A 12,092-nucleotide genomic window follows, 5' to 3' on the forward strand; every position below is an offset into this window, starting at 1 on the left:
ATGGGGTAAGGATGTTTGGTATAATTCTGCCTTCGTAGCATTATCATCCACAGAGCGTCTTCCACAAGAACGGCCGTGGTTTTGGTTCACCATGGAGATTTTTTGAATCTGTAACAATAGCAAAGTAATGTAACTAAGATAACAATTTGAAGTTTCAAGAAAGAGAAAGTGGGCAGACAGACAGTTGACGAGAAACATCTTACTCTACGCCAAACAGGATCAAGGGAGCAATTTTAGAAAAGAAAGGCTGCTGCACAATGAGGCAATGGTGTAGAATGGTAGACCTTTCGCACGAAAGGCGGCACAACATTTCAAAGTTCAAAGGAAGGTGGAAGCAGGAAGGCCCTTGTCAGATAAAATGTCAGTTTAGATTCTATATTCTTGTCCAAAGATCTTCTGAGAATAAAAAACCAATCTCCACATTAATGTAGCACGCTTGTACCTACATAAAGTATTGTTTCTTTTTTCTATTTTCTCTTATTTTCGTGAATTTTCAACATTACGTTGGCCCTCTATTGATTGGTTGAGAGCTTATTTTTCCAAACCGTAAAAGGCCCCAAAATGAGCTCCCTTTTTTCCTAATGAGCTTGGAGGAGTTGTATAAGTGATTGAAGTTGAGCATATTGCTCCTACTTCTCTTGTAGTAGCTGAGTGTTCTCCTCCCTTAGTTCTTCAATGTTAATAGCTACTTGTAGAGGTGGCGTTCTCCTTTTTCAGCATCTCTATTCTAGTCTTGGCTACCTGGTAGAACTTTGGGTTGACCCTTTGTTTCATATTCTTCAATGCATATACTGTATGTTGGTCCTTGCAACACCCATGAGCTCGCTCTGGGACTTGGCAGTGACAACCATTTTTCATCCTATCTACTTCACACTAGAGATTGTTGAAGTCAGTTTGCAGCTCACTATGGGTTTGGCTTAGATGTGAGTAGCTATCGAGCTCCCCTACTATCCAATTTCTCTCCAGTACAACATTTACAGAAAGAGATTATATTCTAGGACCTAGGGAGGGAGATAGCGATTGGCTAAGTAGATGAGAGCCTTTGTCTCATGCACCATATTTTCCCTTGGGATCTACCACTAAGACTCCATGCGTTCCGATCTTGATTGTTGTACTGAGTTAGCAAGGGATCAAGGGAAAATGGCTCTACACGTGATAGATTTTGTTAAATTACACGGTGCAATGGAATAGAAATTGAACAAAGAATATAGAGTGTATACATAGCAAACTGGAGAGGAACAAACTTTTCCTTCAATACTGATGTAGTACAGATGATGGCTCCGTCCACCCGTATGCTCCCACATTGGAGCTCATATGGCAATCTAGACAGATACTAGGTGAAGAGCTACTAGCTAAACTGATCTGATCCAATGAACTAGGGAGGTCTCCTCTTTATAGCTATGAGGGTGGTAGTTAGATCAACGTAGTCGGTGGAGTCGACCAGTCAACCTAGTCGGTGGAGCCGACCAGTCAACCTAGTCGGTGGAACCGACTAGTCGTCCATGGAATATTCAAGGAATATTCCCTATACCATCGCCTCGGGGGCTCCCGCCCCTAAACCCCCACTAGGGGGCCTGCTGGCCCCCCTGGGACCCCCTAGCTGGGGGCCAGCTGTGAAGAGAGTGGGAGAGAAGTAAGGAGTCTCACTTGCAGCTTTATCACATACACAATGGGGGAATACACACAAAGGTGGAGGCTGAAAACAGTTTTCCTCTTCTTAGTTGTGAAAGCCAAAAAAAACTCTCTCTCTTAGTACAAAAGGAATAGATGAACCCTATATGTGGGTCTCAAACCAAACTTAGCTAACTTAGGTGGCATACTGACTGAGTCACTAACTAGAGTACATAAAGATAGCTGTCATCTAGCTATTATTCATGGAGATATCTCAACACTCCCCCTCGAGCTCAATCCTAATTCGTGCACACCAAGCAGGTCTCTGAACTTGCATAGCTTCTCTGCACCCAATGCCTTTGTGAATATGTCAGCTACCTGATCCTTTGTGCTGACATAAACTAGATCAATAAAACCTACTAGAACCTTCTCCCACACATAGTGATAATGCACCTAAATGTGCTTTGTTCTAGCATGATAGACTGGGTTATTTGCCAAGTGTATACTGCTCATGTTGTCACAATAAATGACAACTGGCTCATCCTAACGCATATCATAAAGTAGCTTACGCAACCAAGCTACCTCACATGCAGCCATTGCTACACCCCTGTACTCAGCCTTTGTGCTCGCGATAAGGAAACTGTAGGCTATTTCTTGCTGCTCCAAGTGACTACAACACTCCCAAAAGAGAACACATATCCACTAGTAGATCATCTATCAGAAATACTACCAGCCCAATCAGCATCAGTGTATCCATGCAACTGTATCTGAACCCCAGTCTCATAAAATAGTCCATACTGTAATGTGGACTTCACATACCTCAGTATGCATCTAGCCACATCCAAATGCAGTTTCCTTGGAGCCTGCATAAACTGACTTACAACCCAACAGCATAGCTCAAATCTGGCCTGGTAATAGTCATATAAATCAAACTTCCTACTATGCATCTGTACATAGTAGGGTCTTCCAGAAGCTCACCTGCATCTATGCTCAACTTCACATTCTACTCCAAAGGAATTGAAATAGGCTTACAGCCTGTCATCCCATATTTGGACAGCATGTCCAATCCATACTGCCTCTGCAAGAGCCATATCCCACTTGTGGATCTAATCACCTCAATGCCCAAGAAGTAACGTAGCTCTTCCAAATCCTTCATCTCAAACTTCTGCTTCAATAGCATTTTCACATGAAGGATATCTTCATCACTATCACGTATGATGATCAAATCATCAACATAAATGACAAGCAACATAATACCTTTTTCTATTTTTCTCACATAAAGTGAGAAATCTGCGGTGGAAATATGAAAGCCAATAGTGACAAGATATTGTCCTATCTTGTCAAACCATGCTCTGGGTGCTTGCTTCAAGCTATACAAGGCTTTCGTTAACCTACAAACAAACTCAGGATGAATAGCATGCACATAACCTGGTGGCTGCTCCATATAGACCTCTTTTTGCAAATCACCATGCAAGAAGGCATTCTTTACATCCATCTGATGTAAAGACCATCCCTTTGATGTAGCCATAGCAATGATTGCTCTTATGGTTGCCATCCTTGTTGAGAGTTCAAGCTCAACATCATGTGATCATGTGTGCATAGCACTATCACGTGATCATATGTGCATAGCACTAACCTTATAGAGTGCTATAAAGGAAAGGGTTAGATCCCCTAACCCTAACCCTAAAAGGGTTTGTATATATTCTATTTTTTCAACTAAATCTAGTGTACAGTTAGTCATTTGTGGTGTGCTCTCTAGCTGTGCCCTCTCTCCTCATCTCCACTCTTCTCCTCTCCCCTCTTCATATTTTGTCATGGTATCAAAGCATGGTTCCGCTGAGGCGCCATCCTTATTGTGAGAGAGATTGAGAGATCGAGAGAGATTGAGTGTTCTCTTCCGTGAGAGACTTTCGTTCATGTGATAGAAAATTTCCATCATTTGTTTCCGTCTACATTTGAGAGACATCTCTTCCGTTGAGAGATTGTGTGAAAGAGAGAGTTCATTCCCTTTAGAGATCTATTTTGTGAGAGAGATCTGTGATAGTTTTCCAAGAGAGAGAGCTTTGAGATTTTCAACAAGAGCATCGACGGCCTCTCCTGCCACAAGCCTGCAGATCTATAGATGCACCATTTGCATCTCCTACTCCAGGCTCTCTCGAACAAACAACTAGTCTGTTCATGTGGCTGGTCTTCTTGGCACGAGCAGCTCCTTCTAGGTCCTCCTTCATGGTACACCTTTGACTGACCACTCCATTGCTCTACAACAGCCCTACGCACCACTCAAAAGCTTCGGCTCCTCCAGCGATGGCTCAGCCATCTTGTATGCAAGACTAATAGGGCTCTACCACCCTCCAAGGCTACATTGACAATAGCAAACAAACTACTCTAAGGCCAAAGCTCGAGCCTCACGTCTGCCCGTAGCAACTCCAGTTAGCATCTCCTACGACTAACTGACTCAAGTAGCTCTAAGCTCCTGTGCCTCCAGAAAGCAGCAGCAGCGCCTCCTCCATCCACAAGCGTTGTCAAGCTTCCTCTCATGAAACAGCCAAGCTCACTGCACCAGTCCCTTCAACGGACATCCATGACTCCCCTACAGTGCATCAACAAGCAGCAGTGCTCCTTCACAGTTTGCTCAAGGAAGCCCATCAATGCCCCAGTGAGTAGTGCCTCTCCTCAATGAGCCTCTCCACCGACTGACTCCTACAACACAGCTCCTACCGTGCTCCGGCGCTCCAAGCCTCAAAGGCTTCACCATCCGATCTGTAGCGCCCAACAACTAAGCCCTCCAACGAATAGCTAAGATGGAGCCTCGACCAAGCGACTATTCCTCAATGCCTCTGCCAACGAGCTCTAAGGCATCATTTCCAAGCCTCTCCAATTCCTTGGTGTCGACGGAGAAGACGACGGAATCTTAAATATTCTGTCAGAATCTTGGTATATTTGGGTGCCCCAAAAAATGACACGTGGTAGGGTAAGCCCATCCTTGGGGCTTGGCCACAAAGCTGACACATGGCAGATCTTATCTACCACGTCACCCTCAGGTGCCATGTCATCAAGCAATCTGCCACATCACCATCCAATTGGTCAAGTGACACATCACGCTTATCTACCATGGTGGCAACCACATAAGCTACCACATCACCCCTGCCAACTTAGTAGGCCACATCATCATCTTATCCACACTACCACATCAGCACTGACATGTCATCAGCCACATCAGTAGTCCACATCATCTACCATGTCATCAAGACATGTCATTTTGCCATGTCATCTTGCCATGTCACCTTGTTGACATCATCATCAGTGCCACCTCAGTAGTGACCTCTGCAGGCACACACATTGCTTCATAGTCACTGCATGTGACCACTTCTGCCACCTCAGCATAGGGCTCCACTGGCACACCTCTTGCTAGGCACAGTGCCACATCATCACTACATGTGATTCACAGTGACACATCATCATCATTGAGCACCATTTGCACTCCTTTTGCCCCTCCACATAGATCAAGTCATATCTCTTGATGTAGGAAGAATTTGAGGCGCTTCAAAAAGGAAAGTCGCTCATTTTTTCATGCTCTATGTGCTCGTCACATCACGTGCATATTTTGGCACAAGTTACACTCACATTTGAGCCTCGATGACAAAACCACTTCCTTCACACACATTTGCCTCTACATCGATGCATTTGACCCAGCACTTAAAAAGAACAAAAGAAAAGGAATTATTTGCTGTTCTTTCATCGATTGACGGTTGGTTTAGATCTAGATCATAGTAGACTAGATCACCATAGAGGGGACGCTTTGAATTTCCCCAAGTTGCCAATCTAAGCCATGCCCGAAATTCGCGACTAGTACCTACTCGAGTCAGTCCATATGCTCACATACGGTTTCACATCATTACATTACCTGAAACCTTACGTTCATCAGTTCAGTGAGCAGACTTCAGAGTTCAGAGGCATTGCAGATTGTTTCAGTGGGCAGATAGCATTTGATTTCACACACACATGCCAACATTGTAAAGCCTATGCGGCTATCTCACAGCATCATGCACATCATTTCAGCCTTGTAAAGCCTCTTGGCTATTTTCGGCATCATTGCCACAAGCCTTGTAATACAGATCAGATTTTATATACTGCAATTCTATCTTCACCGATAGTACAGAGATTTCACTTGGCATAGACAGTGTATTTGTAGTTGATTCATACAGAGATTTTCACGACACTTTTGAGTACATTTCTTGCACCATGTCGACTAGCAACCTCAATCTGAAGGCATCTGCTAAGTTAGAAAACTCCAATTATGGTACATGGAAATACCAAATGGAGTCCATTTTTATGCTTCAGGACAAATGGGAGTATGTCGATGGGTCTATACCTAGACCATCGGCCGATGTAGCCACCAGTAGCTCTACTCTATATATTGTCACAGCACCAGCAATGGGATCTACATCTACACAAACAGTTTTTGCACCAGTAGTAGATCTTGCCATTGCCCGAGCTCAAGCTGAATGGGATAAGAAAGACAAGTATGCCTATCACCTAATCAAGCAGAATGTGCAAGATGTCATGCTAGGATAGCTCAACATAATCAAGACATCAAAAGAAGCATGGGATATGTTCGCAGCTCTCTACGAGTCCAAGAACACATCCAGGATTCTCACCCTGAGAAACTAGATCAACCAGAGTTTCCGCAGCATCAGTGAAACCGGTCATGCTTATGTACTCTACATAAAAGACTACAACAATCAACTTGCAGTAGTAAGAGAGACTATGAACCTTGTAGAAATGGTTCAAGTCATTCTGAATGGACTAGAAGAGGGATACAGAATCTAGTCCAGAGTATTGCCATTCAACGGCAAGTTCCAACATTGGAAGAACTTCAATCAGTTCTACTTGGTGAAGAACTCAGGACTCAGGCCATTCAAGGATGTAAAGGTCATTCTAATGATCAGGAATTCACAGCTTCAAACAGAAGCAAAGGCAGAGGCAAAGGCAGAGGTAGATCATATCAGAAAAGTGGTCATCATCAACAAAATCAAAGTCAGAATCAACATCAGCATCAACATCATCCTCAGTAGCATCAAAATCAGTAGAGTAAATCATTCCAATTGAGGAAGAGTCCAAGGATGAGGGAATGCATCCACCAATGTGTCAAACATCTAGTGCAACTACTGTCACAAGTTTGGACACTATGAAATAGATTGCCGCAAGAAGCAGTATGACCAAGGCGGTCAATCCAGTAGTAATCGAGGGAATTCCTGAGGCAGAGGAAATCATCATGGTGGACATTCTAGTCACAGTCATTTTGCAAATGAACATGGAAATATGTTTCTTGCAAGCGAGGAATTGCATCAGACTGATACAATGCACCTAGACACAGATTTCAATCGCAAAGAGGATTACAACTATCAAGTCGACCAAGTGGAATAGGATCCTTGGTACATCGACAACGGTGCATCATCTCACATGACAAATCATCAAGAATGGTTCACAAAAATGAAGCCATTAGAAGGTCAGAAGAATGTCATCTACATAGTAGACAATACACCGAATCCAGTTCAAGGGACAAGTGTTATCCCTATGAACAATTTCACTAGTATGAAAGGATTGGTCAAAGATGTGCTCTATGTTCTGAAGCTCAGCAAGAACCTTTTGTCAGTAGGTCAAATGGTGGAACACAATTACAAATTCATCTTCGACGATGATCAATGCACTATCAAAGACAACAAATCCAAAAGATATCAGCTAGTAGCAAAAGGTGTCAAGGAAGGATGCTTATACAGAATGCTAGCTATAGTACCAAATAAGCATGCCATGTTAGCTCAACCACAACAGATGCCACTATCTGCAAAATGGCACAAGAGATATGGTCATGTCAACTTCAAGTACTTGTTAGATCTCAGGAATCAAAATATGGCAATTGGGATTTCGAAGCTATAGTTTCTTGGAAAAGTTTGTGAAGCATGCTGCTTCGGCAAACAAAAGCGAACCAACTTTGTCAGAAGTACCTCTCGTGCACGAGGTATTCTTGATTTGATACATACAGATGTATGGGGTTATGCCCAAACCCACAGCATCAATGGTTCACTTTACTACTTGACTTTCATCAACGACTACAGCAGATATTGTTGGGTCTACTTTTTGAAAGAGAAATCTGAAGTGTTTTCCAGATTTCAAGAATTCAAAGCCATGGTAGAAAACCAAACTGGCAAAAAGATCAAGGTCATGAGATCAGACAGAGAAGGTGAATACATGTCTTCAGCATTCATGAACTTTTGCAGAAATCATGGCATTCGAAGACAATTCACATGTGCAGATACTCCTCAACAAAATGCAAGAGCTGAAAGGAAGAATGGGACTTTAGCAGATAGTGCTAGAGCAATGCTTAGTGAAAAGAATCTTCCAAATCAGTATTGGATAGAAGCAATAGCTACAGTAAACTATTTGCTTAATCGGCTTCCTACCAAACCGATACAAGGTATGACTCCTTATGAAGCATTCACTGGACACAAGCCACACATTGGGCATCTGCGCATATTTGGTTGCATATAGGCAAAAGGAGGATATTTGTAGGATCGGGCAGGATGATGGCACCTGGACCACCTCCAAATCAGAATTGGAATCGCAATGCTCTAGTCATTTCCAGCATTTCTTTTCTCCTTAGCCTGATTATTCGATGCAAGTGAATGTAGCTAGGTCTCAATTTCTTATGCATGCTCAGCCTATATTGTCTCGGGAACCATAGCATATGCCCACATACATGATGATCATCGCATGAAATTGGATGCAAAGTCACGCAAATCCATCATGGTTGGCTACAGTGAAGAAAGCAAAGCATACAAATTGTATGATCCCATCAACCGCAAGGTCATTATCTCTAGAAATGTAATCTTTAATGAGGAATCAGAATGGAAAACCTCACCTACACAAGAGATAGAAGCATCGACTTCACAGCCATCTACAGAATAGGTTGATGAAGAAGAGCAAGAATTGCCAACAACACCCCAAGCAGAGCCATAGCAGCTCAGATGGTATACTAGGGAAAGCAGACCTCCAGCCAGATTGACATATGCTCAGAAAGGCAAAGCAATTCAGGTGGAAACTACCAACTATGCTCTTATGACTACCATCATGGCTACAGAAGAGCTAGTGTACTTCAAAGATGCAGTAGACAAGCCAAAATGGCAATGATCTGCTATGAATGAAGAAATGGATGCTTTGTATAAATATAACACTTGGGAATTATGCGACCTTCCACCAAGAAAGAAGGCCATAGCAAACAAATGGGTATACAAAGTGAAGTACAATCTAGATGGAAGTATTCAGAGATATAAAGCCAGATTAGATTCAAAAGGATTTGCACAACAATATGGTCAGGACTATGATGAGACTTATGCTCCAGTAGCAAAGATGGATTCCATACGGTCCTTAATATCACTAGCAACGCTCAGCAAATGGAATGTGTATTAGCTCGATGTCAAGAATGCATTTCTCAATGGTTATCTAGACGAGGAAGTCTACATGTAAGAACCATCAATTTATGTTGAACTAGGTTTGCCATCTTAAGAAAAGTCTCTACGGCTTAAAGCAAGCACCCAAAAGTTGGTACAGCAGAATCGACAAGCATTTTGCTGATCTGGAAAACATGAAGTCCAATGCAGATCATACTCTCTACTACAAAGTTCAAGGGGAAGACATTACTATTGCACTTTTGTATGTAGATGATCTAATTGTGACAGGAAGCAAGGATAGCTTCATTAGAAAACTGAAACAAGACTTATCTATAGAGTTCAACATGAAAGATCTTGGACTTATGCACTATTTTCTTGGAATGGAGTTCTGGAGAGATTCAAATTGCACATTCATGAGTCAGCTCACGTATGTTGACAGTCTCCTGAAGAAGTTTCATATGGTAGATTGCAAGACTGCAGCCACTCCCATGGAATAGAGTTTGAAACTTACTAAAGATTCAAAAAAGCCTACAGTCAATGACAGATACTACAGATAGCTCATCAGATCTCTTATATATCTGACAATCACATGAGCAGATATTTGTTATGCAGTAAGCTCACTAGCACAGTTTATGGCAAATCCAAAACAGTCTCACTGGAATGCAGCCAAAAGAGTCTTGATATACATCAAAGGTACAAGACAATTTGGGATATAATACAGAGGAAGTCATCCACAGTTGCATGGATACTATGACAATGACAATGCCGGAGATCATGAGACTAGGAGATTGACACAGGGATATGCATTTTTCCTTGGTCAAGTGCTATATCATGGTTGTCAAACAAACAACCAACTGTTTCTTTGTCTTTGACTAAAGAAGAATATAGATCACTTACTATAGGTGCGTGTGAGGCTATATGGCTCAGAAGACTATTGTCAGAAACATATTACTTTGATGAGTCAAAGCCAACAACAATATACTGTGATAATCAATCGCCTCAAGCATTGGCCAAAAATCCAGTATATCACTCTAGGACAAAGCACATTGGTGTCAGAGAGCACTTCATCAGAGAAAGAGTGTTACTTGGTGACATCACACTGTAGCATTATGATAGCAAAGAAAATGTTGCAGACATCTTTAACAAACCACTCGGTAAAGAGCTATTCAAGAAACACCGACTAGCTCTTGGTTTGATGCAGAGGAAGGACATTCCCATTAAAGGGGTGTGATGGAATGTAATGCTCAGTCCTTCTTCGATTTCCCAGAATCATCATCTTGAGGGAAGGCCTACTTCATGATGTTGATCTTGAGGGAAGGTGTTGAGAGTTCACGCTCAACATCATGTGATCATGTGTGCATAGCACCATCACGTGATCATATGTGCATCTAGCACTAACCTTATAGAGTGCTATAAAGGAAAGGGTTAAATCCCCTAACCCTAACCCTAAAATGGTTTGTATATATTCTATTTTTTCAACTAAATCTAGTGTACAGTTAGTCATTTGTGGTGTGCTCTCTAGCTGTGCCCTCTCTCCTCATCTCCACTCTTCTCCTCTCCTGAATGTTTCTTCATAATCAACGCCATATGTTTGTGCATACCCCTTGACAACTAATCTTACCTTGTATCTACTCACAGAACCATTTGCATTGTGCTTCACCTTATAGACCCACTTGCAGCGAATTGCATTCTTGTCTTTAGGAAAAGGCACCAATTCGCATGTAGCATTTGCTTCCAAGGCATCCATTTCTTCATCCATGGCTTTCTCCCATTTTTCTTTTCCCATGGATTGCTCAAAAGAAGTGGGTTTTGGTTCATGTATCACTTTGATCATATAGGCATAGTGAATGGCTGTAAATCCATCATATTTCAGCCTATCCATAGGATACTTAACTCTGGTAGACCTACGCAAAATAGGCTCACTACCAGATGCTCTCAAAACATCCCTTGTCTTCCTTACTCCAAGTTTAACAATAGAAGGAATACCCAACTCATCATCAAGGCTCTATTCTGAGCCACTGGATTCACCATCCACATAAGAGTGACTTGCATTCACATCAACCATGGGCTGATCTACTTTCTCTTTTCCCTTTTGTGATACTTGCATACCACTATCTGTATTGCTTTGAGGAGATTCTCCTGATCTCAATCTGCCTATTCGTGGCAAAGTATGTGAACCACTACTAGAGGACACTATAGGTCCACTAATATTTTGTGATTACTACTGTGAATTCTGCGTAGCATTACCATTTTGTGCATCTACATCGTAAATCACATTTACTGGTTTATATTAGCTACTTATCTCATCAAAAACAACATCTTTGCTCACTGTAAACTTATGAGTAGGAGGGTTATAGCATCTATACCCTTTCTGCTGCAGAGAATAACCAATAAAGATGAACTTTTTAGGTTTTGAATCGAACTTGGATCTCAACTCATCTAGCACATGAACATAGGCAATGCAACCTAAAACTTTCAAATGAGAAATATCTGGTTTCCTACTAGTATACCTCTCCTCTGGCATCATGCCATGTATTGCTACAGTGGGAGTCCTGTTCATTATGTAGACTACTGTAGCAACTGCTTCAGCCCAATAATAATCTAGTAGGTCTTTTTCATTGAGCATGGCACGAGATACCTCCCCAATATGCTTATTTTTCCTTTCTACAAGTCCATTTTGCTGTGGGGTATGACTGCATGAATATTGCTGCTTTATGCCATGCTCCTACAGGAACCTTGCAAACTCATTTGAGAGGTACTCTCCCCCTCCATCTGACCTTAGGCATTTTATTTGCAAGCCTGTTTCTTTTTCAACCATAGCTTTAAAAGCTTTGAAATGCCCAATCACTTCACTTTTCTTTTTCATAAAATACACCCAAACTTTTGTGTTGTAGTCATCAATAAAAGTGACAAAATAATGACATCCTCCAATAGATGCAGCTTTAGTAGTCCACACATCAGAGGGGATTAATTCCAATGGCCTCTTACTCTCTTGAACATGTCTAGGAAATGGTTTCCTTGCCTGTTTTCCAA

The sequence above is a fragment of the Dipteris shenzhenensis genome, chromosome 20, assembly GCF_047967505.1.
Source record: "Dipteris shenzhenensis isolate YYH24624 ecotype China chromosome 20, Dip_SZ_1.0, whole genome shotgun sequence".
Classification (NCBI taxonomy): Eukaryota; Viridiplantae; Streptophyta; class Polypodiopsida; order Gleicheniales; family Dipteridaceae; genus Dipteris; species Dipteris shenzhenensis.